Below are 13,575 nucleotides of genomic sequence, written 5' to 3' on the forward strand. Positions count from 1 at the left end.
AAGAAAGAAAGAAAGAAAGAAAGAAAGAAAGAAAGAAAGAAAGAAAGAAAAGACCTCAGAGTTTTAATATGAGTCAGCAGTGTGATGTGGCAGCCAAAAAAGTCAATATTATAGAAATGATTCCAGTTTGGGTACAAGTTGGATTACATAATTAGCCTCTGAGAGCCTTTCTAGCTCTGAGTCTATGATGATATGTTCCAATTGTAAGTTTCAGAAAGCATGGAGGGAAAGGTCTTTCTAAGGCCTTCAATGCCACAGGTGTTGACTGGCATTGCTGCAGGGGTGTTTGGGAGATTTCGGAAGGCTGCAGGTATCGAGTGATACGGTGAAGACACAGGTCAGCCATGATGCATGATTTGTGCTGGCTATCTCCAATGCCTTAGAATGCCCTCCATCCTCTCCTTCCTCTCTCAGACTCTGGTTTACTTCAAGATTCCTTGCAAGCACCACTTTCTACACCAAGCCTTTCCTTGTTGCCCTAGCTGCTAGTGACTTCCCTCTGAGGCTGCCTCATATCTGATTTGTATGTGTTTTGTTCACACCTATATATGTGCATGTTGTTTCCATCATTGGACTTGGAAACTCCTTAAGGCCTGACAGCATTTTGCTTTTTACACTGAGTCACCAATGCTTAGCACAGTGCCTGGCACATAGTTGACCTTTAATAAAAGCTTGTTGATTGAGTAATTGATTGATTGATGTGGAGGAGTTGAGGAAAGAAGGTTTTGGGTCAGCATCAGAGAAATGGGAGCTAAGGAGAGAGACTGAGGCAAGGAGGTACTGGGGCAGCTTCAGTAGCACCTGCCTTGTGTTGTCCTTGGGGCAATAGGAGGGAGGTGGGGTCATTCTTGGTTGTCTGAAACCATCTGAGTCATGGCTTGTGCTGCTTCTGGGCCCCCAGCTAGTGTGTGCCAGAGTGGGGTGCAAGTAATGATGAAGCTGTGAAATCAGATCCAGCCAAGCACTGTCTGCTTGAATGGTTTCAGCTCAGCTTGCTCCAGGCTCCTGCCCCTAGAGCAGGATGTCCCTGGCAACTGGCAGCTGAACTAGTCATTTCAAAAGAAAGCAATGATCCCATGATTCACAATGAGCTTGGTATTATAGGTGAGGAGGCAAGACATAAAGACATGAAATAATTAGTGAGCAATGCTGCATGGAAAAAAAGGCAGGGGGAGGGGGGTGTTAAATGTACCCCACTGAGAAGAAGCATTATAGGGGAAGAGATAGGTCAGTGAAGGCTGGAGTAGTCAAGAGAAGGCTTCCTGGAAAAAATGGGACTTAAACTGAGTGGTCAGTGAGGAGTAGGATTTGGAAAGGAAAAGAGATGACAGGTATCCCAGGAAAGCAGTCTAGTATCAACAGAGAATCACTGAATGTCAGAGCTATACAGGATCTTAGATGTCCTTTATTTCACGGAGAAAGAAACTGAGGTCAAGAGAGGGGAATTGAATTGCTCTAGGTCAGACTGCTAGAGAGCACTCAGGAAAACCTTCACCAAAAAAGTCAGGACTAAAATTCAGATCTCCAAACGCCAAGCCCAGGGCTTCCACTATTCCCATGACTTACAGGCAAAAATAAGCAAGGAATGGGTAGGAGGCTCAATTAAATGGAGCACAGCATCAATATCCCTCTTCCTTCTCTGGAGAGAACCTGTCCAGGGAAGAGGATAAGCTGCTTTTCATCCCAGCCTGCTTTGTGCTGCCCTGAAAGATGAATTGAGAATGACCTTCTGCTTGGGAAGGCATGAGTTCTCTGAATTAAAAGTCCCATAACACTGCTGCCTGAGCATGAGGAATGAAGATTTCATGAGGGGAGGGGAAAAAAAAAGTCATTGCATCTGTCTTATTAGAGGCTAGATACTCTGGAAGGCATTCAATCACTTAGAATTGGGCCCTCAGGAGTTTTTGGTTGGTGAAATCTGATGGCTGGTCTTCACGTTTGCTAGCAGACAATTCAGCACCCCTCTGGGAGGCAGTGTGATATAGGGGGAAATGGCACTGGACATGAACTCAGGCAACCTGGGTTCTACTCCTCCTTTTACTCACTCACTTGTTATGTACAATTGTGTTACTTCACCTCTATAGTCTATTGTATACTATACACTATATAGTATACTACATAGTATAGTATACAGTATACTATAATCTATAGTCCTCTGTTTCCCCTACTGTCAAATGAGATGATCTCTAAGGTCCTTCCCAGTTCTGATACTGCATAGTCCTTTCCAGTTCTAGCATTCTATATTCTTGGTCTCTTTCTGCAATAGTGTTTTATATTCTAAGGTCCCTCTGAGCTCTAACATACTCTATTCTAAAGTCACTTCCAACTCAAACATTCTGTGCCCTCAAGTTCTTTCCAGCTCTAACATTCTATATTCTAATTGCCAGCTCCTTTGGTCTTAGATTCTCTTCAGATCAATAAGTTGCCAGGGCTCGGATGTTTTTCCATCTTCTCTCCCCACCTCCACAACCCTCAAACTCTTGTCCACAATTGAAAAAAAAGAAAACAAAACCTGCTGAGATCAAGAAGACCGAAACTATCTTCCAGACATGGGGAAGAAAGAGCCTCAGGGAATGATGCTGACTATGCCGGCCAGAAGCAAAAATGTGAAGTCATTGATGGCTTCCTTCAGGCCCCATCCATTTCCCTGTCTCAGACAGCGAAGCCTCAGAAGCTCTGCCTCGCCATCCTCTCTGCAAGCACTTTTTGCCCTCTGCACTTATTGATCTATTTCCCTCCAACCTCCAGTCAAAACCTACTCTCAGGAAGGTATATGAGATACCTTTATACTTTAGGGAAAAAAATGATTGGTGAGTATTAAAATGTCAACAGAATGGTAGAAATACAAAGTGATGGTTTAAAGGATATGAACAGGCAGTTTTCAGATAAAGAAATCAAAGCTATCTATAGTCATATGAAAAAATGCTCTAAAGTTACTACTGATTAACAAAATGCAAATTAAAATGACTCTGAGGTATTACCTCACACCTATCAGATTAAAAAATGATAAGTATTGGAGGGGATGTGGGAAAACCGGGACACTAATGCATTGTTGGTGGAACTGTGAACTAATCCAACCATTTTGAAGAGCAATTTGGAACTATGCCCAAAGGGCTATGTAACTATACATAGCCTTTGACCCAGCAATACCACTAGTAGGTATATATCCCAAAAAAAGGTCAAAAAGGGAAAGGGACCTATTCATACAAAAATATTTATAGCAGCTTTTTTGTGGTGGCAAAGAACTGGAAATTGAGGGGATGTCCATCAACTTGGAATGGCTTAACAAGTTGTGGCATATGATTGTAATGGAATACTATTGTGCTATGAGAAATGACAAGCAGGATGATTTCAGAAAAACCTGGAAAGACTTACATGAACTGATGCAAAGCAAAGTGATCAGAACCAGGAAAACATTGTACACAGTAACAGCAATATTGTACAATGATCAGCTGGGAATGACTTGGTTATTCTGAGTAATGCAATGATCTAAGACAATTCCAAAGGACTCATGATGAAAAATTCTATCTACCTCCCAAGAAAGAACTGATAGAGTCTAAATGAAAATGTGAAAAATATTATTATTCACCTTCTTTACTTTTTTCATGGTGGGTTTTTTTTTTGGTCTGTATTTTCTTTCACATGATTAATATGTAAATATGTTTGCATGATTGCAAAGCTTACTGTCTTGGGAAGGAGGGAGGGAGGAATAGAACTTGGAATTCAAAATTTGAAAAAAATGTTAAAAATTGTTTTTACATGTAATTGGGGAAAAATAATATAATTCCAAAAAATGTAAAATGATAAGGGGTTTCAAATGTGTTTTATAGGACACAGAATGTTCAAGCTGAAGGGGGACCCTAGAGGGCAGGCATGACTCCTAGACTGTGACCATCAGGAGACATGGGCTCATAGTCCTGCTCTGAAAGCTTTACTAGCCATGTGATCTTGGGCAATTCATTCCCTTCTCTGTATCCCAGGTTCCTACTGTGCTAAAAGTTGGACCAAATCAGCAATTCTCAAACTTTTTGGTCTCAAGATCCCTTTACACTCAAAAATTCATGAAGATCCCAAAGAGTTTTTGTTTATGTGGGTCCCAGGCAGCTAGTAGTAAAGTGGAATGCTGGGTCTAGAGTCAGGAAAATTTGAGTTTAAATCCAACCTCAGACCCTTATTAGCTGTGTGATCCTGGGAAAATCATTTAACTTGTATCTGCTTCAGTTTCCTCGACTATAAAATGGTGATAATAATAGTCCCTATCTCCCAAGGATGTTATGAGGATCACATGAGATAATATTTGCTTAGCACAATTCCTGGCACATAATAATCACTTAATAAGTGCTTGTTTCTAATGCAGTAATGCAGTAATATTTACTGTATTAGAAATTAAAACATCTCAGAATTATTATAAAAACAGTTTTGACCTTGCAAATTCCTCTGAAAGGTCTCAGGGACCCCCAGAGCCCACTTTGAGACCTGCTCAAATAGATGGTCCCTAAGGTCCCTTTTTGCTCTGATAGTTTATGATTTAAATAGACCTTCCAGTCCCACCTGTACTGAAACAGCAATAGTTTCCACAACATCCTTAACTAAAGGTCAACCAGCCTCTGCTTGAATACTTCCAGGGATGGGAAACTCACTGCTACACAATACAGACCTTTTGGATAATTCTGATTACTTAGGAACCTTTTCCTTGCATCAGGCTGAGACACACTTCACTAAAACTGCCACTGGGTAGTCCTAGTTCTGCCCTCTGAGGTCAAGCTGAACAAATCTAATCTCAGTTACACATCATAGTCTTTTGAAACACTTAAAGGCAATTCTTACATCTCCCTCTTCTCTTCTATTCTCCATGCTAAACATGTCCAGTTTCTTCAACCCATTGGTAACACCATGGAAAATACAATGTCAGAGGTACATTTCATGTTAGTTAAAATGGGACATTTTCTTTCTATTCAATCCCCTCATTTTCCTGATGAGGCCCAGAGGGCCTGAGGGATTTACCCTTAATAGAAGTCAATTCAAAAAAACATTTATTAAGCCTAATACTGCTCAGCACTAGAGAGGATAACAAGATAAAACCTATTCCCTGCCTTTTAAGAGCTTGCAGAGTCTAATAGGGGAGATACAAGATGTGCCTTTGGTCCCCCAAGGCTAGAATACACTTTCTCCTCACCCTCTAGCCTCCCATAAAGCTCAGCTCCTAAAAAGAGCCTTTGCTCATTCTCCAGTTACTTCAAGTGCTCTCGATCTCTCAAAATCACTTTATGTACATGTTGTGTCTCCCCGGAGTGTAAGCTCTTTGCTTAAGAGGTAAGTTCAGAAACTGCTCAGGCCACTAAAGGAAGCCCTGCCCTCAGTGAAGAATCCTTGAGGATTTTTGAGAAGGAAATGGATGTGACCCAAACTGTGATTTAGGAAAATGAATTTGGCATCTTGCACAGGACAGATTAAAGACAGAATGTCTGATGGTTAGGAGACCAGGTAGGAGGCTGTTGCAATAGTCCAAGTGTGAAATGCTACAGGTGGAAAGGACAGGACTATGAGAGCAAAGAAAGAAAAAGGACTCATCAATGAGGTGGGGTAGGGGGAAGAGGGTGAGTGAATGGTTATAACAGAGAAGGAACTGACATTCAAGAAGAGAGACAAGAATATCCAGTCCAAAATAAAGTAAATGTCTTATTTTAGTATAAGTTAATTATTCACTGGGTTTGATTATTTGATTCAATTATTCATAAGATCAAAGAATCTCCATGTCAGAAAGAAATTCAGAGGTCATCTCATTCAACTTATACTAGAGCAGGAATACTCACTACAACATCCTTTCCAAAAGGTCATCTGGCCACCACCTCCCGCTTTGGGTCAGCTACAAGTGTTAGGAAATATGTATTTCATATGGCATGTGAATTCCAGCTTGGTGTTCCATGAGCTAGGAGGCAATGCCCTATGATACTGCAATCTATGACTCAGAACTCTGATCCCTGACTCTGTGACCTATGATTTAAATATTCTGTATCTTTTCTTATGCTCTTTTCTTATGCTCTCCATTTTCCTTCCCTTCCCACCCTCAAAACTCTACCCTGAGGTGCCTTCATAGCTTCTCTCCACCCAACAATCTCTTTCCCACCCCTATTCTAAGGATCCCCCTTTTCATCATACATAAATCCAGTTTCCCCCCACCCCTTGCTCCACAGTACCTGAAGTTAGATCTGAAGCCCATGGGTTCCGAGAGGCCAGGAGACTCTTAGGAAATCCAGCAAAGAGGATGGCAAAGAATTCTTAGCCCCAGCCCTGGAGAGAGAATTCAGTGCCTAGATCAGTGCCAACCTGCACTGCCCTTGATTCTCCATATTTTGGGAGGGACATCAATGAACTCGAGTGTAACCCTCCAGAGGAGGGTAACATGATGGGGATGGTGCTTGAATCTACACCTTGCAAATAATTCTAGCTGAAGTTCTTGGGGGCGCTAAGGCTTGAGAAAAGAAGATACAAGGAGCCACAGGCTCTCCTTGAATACCTCAAGGGCTACCATGTAAAAGAAGAATTTGATTTCCTCTTGTTGGCCCCACTAGACAGAATTAGGGAGCACTAAAGGAGTCTATGGGTAGGCAGCTTTGAATTCAATATGAGGGAGAATTTCCAAACTATTCAGCAGCCCAGTCACTTGTGGGATATCCCTGTCAGTCAAGGTGTTTACACAGAAGCACAGCCACTTGCCAGGGATGTTGTACAGAGTCATTCAATGCAATGCAGTAAAAAGAGTACTGAATTTAGATGCCAAGGACTTGGATTCAAATCACTGATCTGCTACCTTCTCCCTGGCCATTGATCAAGTCTCTTAACTTCTCAGAGCATCCATTTTCTTACTTAGAAAATGAGACGGTTGGGCTCATAGGTACCCAAAGTGGGCAATCCCAGCCCATGGAGGGTGCTGAAACAGTCCAAGGGGGCGGTAATAGCCTCAGGAGCAACTGGGGGGCATTGAATAAAAAGAAGGGGGTAGTGGAAGCTTAGGGAAAGAAGAAAAGAGACAAAACTTGAAAACCATTTATATGTTTCATCTGTTGTGTAACAGAGTTAAATTCATAGTGATTACATTATTTTCCAAATAAACACACATAATGCAAGTTATAACAAATCAGTGGTCAAGTCCACCATAGGTCTTAACAAACAAGTGTCGACAAAGAAGTGCATGGCACATTGTCAGGAAGTCCAGCATGCATCAGCAGGAATATGTGCATGTAATGATTTGTTTACCATATGATACTATATGGTCACATGACACAATATTGTGTCATTAAAATCTCAATGCAGAGAAAAAAACCCACAAATCTACAATAAATTATTAAATTTAAGATGAGTCTTTTTTAAAAAAAAATTGAGATTATGTAAATTAAGAAAAAAACATTAAAGGGTTAAAGAAAGTAGATTTTTAGGTGGGTGCTGAGTAATTTTTTTTTTGAAAAGGGGGCATTAGGACCAATAAGTTTGGGAACCTCTGGGCTTGATGGTCTACAAGATATCTTCCAGCTCTAACATTCTATTGTTCATGTATCACTAAGGACTCATAATTCAAGTAGATGTTACATGAGATGGTCCCTAATGTCCTTCAGAACCTCAAATTCTCACCTAAACATCTAAGGTGGAAACATACTTAGAACAAACCTATGCTAACACAGGGCATGAGGCAAGTGATTAAGATTTAGTGCGTGGTTGTGATTAAGCCTTGTGACCTGGGTCAAGGTTGTCTGTGATCCCGGTTCTATTACTAGGGTCTGGGTTCAGTCTGTGACCAAGGTCAGGCCTCAGTCAGTGACCAAGATTTGGTCTATGGCCAAGGTCAGGGCTCATTCTGTGACCATAAATAGAACTCAGTTTGTGGACAGGATTAGGGCTCTCTCTGTAACCAGGGGCAGGGCTCAGTCTGGGGAAAGGGCTAGGGTTAGGCCTCATTTTTCTGCCTGCCCATTCTCAGTGGGAACAGTTGGTTACTGTCTATTAAGCAGGAGTCATTCTAGCTGAAGACCCAAACCCAGGCTCACAGAAGCACTACTCAAGGTAAGGATAACTAATGGTAATGAAGATCAGAAAAGACTGCAGATGGATAGCATGTCACACCTGATGCATAAAGGGATCTGAGCCAGAGGTGGCTTCTTCCGGTGAGCCAGAGGTGGCTTCTTCCGGTGAGCCAGACGTGGCTTCTTCTGGTGAGCCAGTTATGTGGTATCTCCAATGGCAAGACACATCTAGCCTAGCCCAAGAGATAGCACTTGTTTCACGTGGTGTCCAGATGGAAAGGACCATCATACCTTCACTCATCCAAAGAACCCCCATTAGCAGCATCACCAAAGCACCACAGATAATGATTTTTCATTTGGTTTTAAATCAAACTTGTAACAGCTTAAAAGCATCTGGCTTTCATTTCTGTAGACCTTGAAGAATTACATAGTGCTCTCACCCTAACACCCCTGTGAACTGACTAGTACAAGTATTTTCATCCTCATTTTACAAATGAGAACAAAGACATCAGAACCTGGATTCAAAAGTAGATCTGATGCCACACCCAGGGCCCTTTCTCTTACACCAGGGCCTGTCTTTCCAGTATGTGATGGAGTGGCTGCATTTACCCTAGGAAAATACAGTTTCCAATAGATATTCACATCCATAATCTCATATGACCCTCACAAGATCATTAGGAGACAGGCAGTGGAGTTGTTGGGGTTTTTTAAATTTTTTTTTCTGTGAAGCAACTTGGGTTAAGTGACTTGCCCAGAGTTACACAGTATTATGTGTCTGAGGCCAGATTTGAACTCAGGTCCTCTTGACTCCAGGGCCAGTGCTCTATATACTGCAACACCTAGCTGCCCCTGGCAGTGGAGTTTTTAATTCTCCCTGTTTGACAGGTAAGGATATAAGCTAAAAGTGGTTTGCCCAACGTCTTATCATGACTCAAGGGTAAATCTGGGACCAGATTCCAGATCTCCTAGTTCACCTTTTTCCCCTCACTACCCAAACACGGATAGTGTTCATTTAATTTTAGTTTAAAAGTAATCCCTAGATATGGGTGTTGATAGTGACAATAAGAATTTGCTGCCTTCCATATATAAAAATTGTCCCACCAACCAGGAAAGCATGTGTTTTGACTGTTGTACTTCTTTGCACCAGACAGCTAGGTTGGCACAGTAAATATAGCATGAAACTTGGAGTTAGAAAAACCTGAGTTCAAATCCTGCCTGAGGTACTTATTAGCTGAGTAACCCTGAGCAAATAATTTAATCTCTCTGTCTCAGCTTCCTCATCTGTGAAATGGGAATAATAGTAGCACCTACCCAACAAAGTTATTGTGAGCATCAAATGAATTAACACGTGTAAAGCACCTTGTAAAGCTTAAAGCATTATATAAATACTAGCTATTGTTATTATTATTTGAATGGCAGAAATGAGATTACAGTGAACCATCCATTCTCTCACATCCCAGCCCTCTGGTGACATATGGAAGAATTTGTTGAAGAAGGATGACAAGGGTTAGTGATGCAGTGAATACCTGTCAGTCAACAAGCATTTATTAAGTGCCCATCATGTACTTGGCACTGTGCTTGACACCGGGGATGCAAAAACAAAACAAAGAGCCCCTGTCCTCAAAGAGCTTACATTCTTTCCTATTCTTAGGAAGCAGAGTAAAGAGAACAGATATATTCAGGTAATGAACTCCCCCTCTTCTTGGCCTCCTTACATATGAGCTCCCCAAGAATGGCCCTGGAGTCAGGAGGACCTGAGTTCAAATCTGGCCTCAGACACTTACTAGCTATGTGACCCTGGGCTAGTCACTTGACCCTGTTTGCCTCAGTTTCTCATCTGTGAAATGAGCTGGAGAAGGAAATGGCAAACCACTCCAGTATCTCTGCCAAAAAAAAAAAGCCACCACCACCAAATAGTGTCACAGAGAGTCAGTCACAACTGAAATGACTGAACAGCTAAACAGTCCTATTTAAAATGGCTCTCCCATAGAGCCTAAAACTATAGGCGATAAATAAATGTTTCATGGGCTGAATTGGTAAACTGTGACCAGTTAGGAAGTTGTTACAGTAGCCCAGGAAGAAAATTTGGACTGAATTTTGAACTAGAACTCATTTAATTTGTAACTAGTGACTTTATGCAGGTCGGAGAAGCAGGCCAACTACCCGACCCGTTTGAAGATCCAGCTCTTAACATAGGCAGAACCCCAGAACCTGAGAGCTGAAATCTTCAGAGGTCATTAGGCCAACCCATACATGAGCAAGAATCCCTCCTACTGTTTCCCTCACCAATAGTTTTTCCCCCCCTTTTGCTAGGCAATAGGGTTAAGTGATTTGCCCAGGGTCACACAGCTGTTAAGTGTCAAGTGTCTGAGGTCAGATTTGAACTCAGACCCTCCCGACTCCAGAGCCAGTGCTCTATCCACTAGACCACCTAGCTGCCCCACCAAGAGTTTCTCAGTATTCATTTAAAGACCTCAGCAATGGAGAATCCGCTACCTCCATCCATGGACAGCCCATTTCATTTTGGGACAGCTTCAATTGTTAGGAAGTTTGGGGTTTTTTTTTTCCTTAGACTGAAACAAAATCTGTCTCTGAAATTTTCATCTACAGTTCCTAGTTTTGCCCTCTTCAGTCAAGCAAAATAAGTCAAATCCCTGTTCCACATGACAGGGCTTCAAACACTTGATGACAGGTGTCCTGTCCCCACTAATTCTTCATTACCCAATGAAATAGCCTTACTTGCTTAAACTGATCCTCATATTGTCTGGCCTTCAGTCTCCTCAACAAAAGTGGCTAAGGATACACTCCCATCCACACCCTTCTTAACATGGCTCCCAGAAAACCCAGATTGGGGTCTGATCAGGGCAGAAGGCAGCAGCAAGACATCTTTCATTCTGGACACTGAAACACTATTCACAGAGCCTAAAATCAGTAACAAGGCATGAAGGGCTCCTTTGATACCAACCTCCTATGCCCTCCCCCCAAACTCAAGGAACCTATCTCATGGTCCCTCCTAGGCCCAAGGAGGCAGTCAGCTGCCCAAGGACACAACTCTTTTTTATCTGTCCCCAAAGAGAAATTTCCCTTTCTCAATCAGCTCTGGGTAATGGTTTCCTGGGGACTATCCTGCTACCTAGCACAGTAATTGAATGATATTATTAACGGCAGCATCATCTGTGTTGTCTGTTTAATTAACTGGAGAGCAAATGAGGCCCTATGGGTCATTAGTCTGGTCCTTTATTGTTTTTCTAATGATCTACTTCTTCTCTTATTTGATTGTTCAAAACCTCAGTGTCATCTTTGACTCCTCCCTCTTCCCCCACAACCAATCAGCCATTAAGTCCTGACAATTCTTACTTCTCCTGGGTCTTCGACATCAATCCACTCCCACTTATCACTTCCCACCTTAACCATTGCAATAGCCTCCTAACAGGTTTCCTAGCTTCTGATATCCCCCCTTTTGATGCTTTCTGTCAGAGCCACAACTATGAATATTTTGACCGAGAGTAAAAAACTATTGGGGAGGGCCAGTTTGTGGTAAAGTGAGAGCTTATTGATAATGATGGGATGAAGGACATCTATCCCTCATCCTTACAGGATCTGGGGGGAAGGTAACCTTTGGAGTTGGAGCTCTGTACTAGATCCAACCTTCTCCCTGAATCATCATGGACCACTCCTCTCTTGGTACGACTGCTCCCATAGCAGAAATAAGCCAGTGGAGGACTATGAATTGTGTCCATGGCTATGGGAAGGAAGCATTCTCTGCGTATTGACACCCTGGGACAAACTGTCATTTGCATCATGCTAATTATAGTTCTTCTTCCTCTGAGTTACCACTTCCTAATAATGTACTGCTTTGATCAGTGCATTTGATCAACGTCTCTCTCCAGCTCAAAAAAATCTTCAGTGGCTCCCCATTGCCTATAGAATTTTTTGGGGGGTGAGACAATGGGGTGAAGTGACTTACCCAGTGTCAGATAGCTAGTAAGTGTCAAGTGTCTGAGACCAAATTTGAACTCAGGTCTTCCTGAATCCAGGGCTGGTGCTTTATCCACTGCACCATCTAGCTACCCCACCTATAGAATTTTAATCTAAAATTTGGGGTTCAAAACCAGGATGCAAGAGATATCTCAGAGGAGGAATCAACAGAGCTTGGTGAGTAACTGGATATGGGGATGCCAAGGAGAGGGAGGAATCAAAGATGACCCCAAAAGTTCATAAGCAAATGGCTAGAAGGATGGCGGGATCAACACAGAAGGCATCAGGAAGAATTAGATTGTAGGAAACAAAGGAGATAAAGCACTTTGAAGTATCCACATGACATCTATCACCTTACTCAAAGGTCTTAACATTCTAATAGGAGGAGGCTACACAAATAGGAGAATGTAGCTTCAGGGCAGATGTCAAGACCAAATAGCCCATTTGTTGAAAACCCTGGAGATTATCCAGCACATCTATTATCTATGATGTCATATATAGAGGAGGAAACCAAAGTCTATAGATGCTATATGACTTACCCAAAGGCACACAGCATAGCATAGCCAGGATTCAAACCCAGGTCTTTTGATTCCAAATTCACTGCTCTTTCCACCACACCACATCACCCTCAGGTGGGTATAGAAAATGAAGGAGAAAGAGAATGGAAAAGATTGTCTGATGTCCCAGGTTTGTAGAGGGCTAGCTCTTGGATAGCTCCTTGGACAGAGCATCCTACTTAGGTCTGCAAAAGTGGGAGTATCAGCCTACATGTTGGAGTAGGGAAAATGGGGCAGGGAAAATCCCTCACTTAATTTCTCTCAAATAGTGTAGTTAACCTGAAGCCCACCCAGCATTAGCCTGACCTGGAGAGCATGAGAGACAGGTGGGGTTGGGACATGGGGGATGCTACCTTGCCTCATTCCCTAAACAAATCTTTAAGCGTGAGAATTAGCTTTCTAACTAACCACAAGGCTGAGCTTTATAAGATATAGACAGAAGCCCTACCCTCACCCCTCCCAAAAAAATAGCTCTCACAGCAAATATAATGAAGAAGACTTCATCTTTGAACCCAATAGTCAGAGTGAGGCTTACAACTCTGCACAGCTCTTCCTTATTTCAGTACAATTCACATGTAAGTCAAGATATCACCCTCGTGATATCACTGGTCCTCTTCAAGAATGAAGGACAAGCTAGAAGAATAAGAACAACAACAACATAGCAGCTAATATTTCAAGGTGGAAGGACCTTGGAGGTCAGCGAATCTAACACCTTTATTTTAGATATGAGGAAATTGAGGAGTGGAAAAGTTATATGACTTGCCAAGGTCCTATAGCTACTAAGTGGCACAGCTGAAGCCTTCAGTCTTATTTCCTGATGCCCCTTCCCACACTCCCCATTTCAAACAGGCTTCCCAACCATTCCTCATACATGACATTGTGCCTCTAACAAGGGAGTCTTCACACTATTATTCCTTTGTGCCTACAGTGCCCTCCCTCCTAACCTCCTCTTCCTAGAATTCCATGCTTCTTTTAAAGGAATCCCACACGATATCTTAGATCCTCCTCCCCACCCCCACCCC

The 13,575-nt window shown here is 42.3% G+C and overlaps 1 pseudogene; it reads left to right on the forward strand.

Moving 5' to 3' along the window:
* Positions 1-249: 249 nt before the first annotated feature.
* Positions 250-13,575, forward strand: part of LOC144456584 (fructose-bisphosphate aldolase A pseudogene) — a 90,484-nt pseudogene continuing 77,158 nt past the window's right edge.

Source organism: Phascolarctos cinereus, unplaced genomic scaffold, assembly GCF_003287225.1.
Source record: "Phascolarctos cinereus isolate Bilbo 61053 unplaced genomic scaffold, phaCin_HiC Scaffold_4;HRSCAF=312, whole genome shotgun sequence".
NCBI lineage: Eukaryota > Metazoa > Chordata > Mammalia > Diprotodontia > Phascolarctidae > Phascolarctos > Phascolarctos cinereus.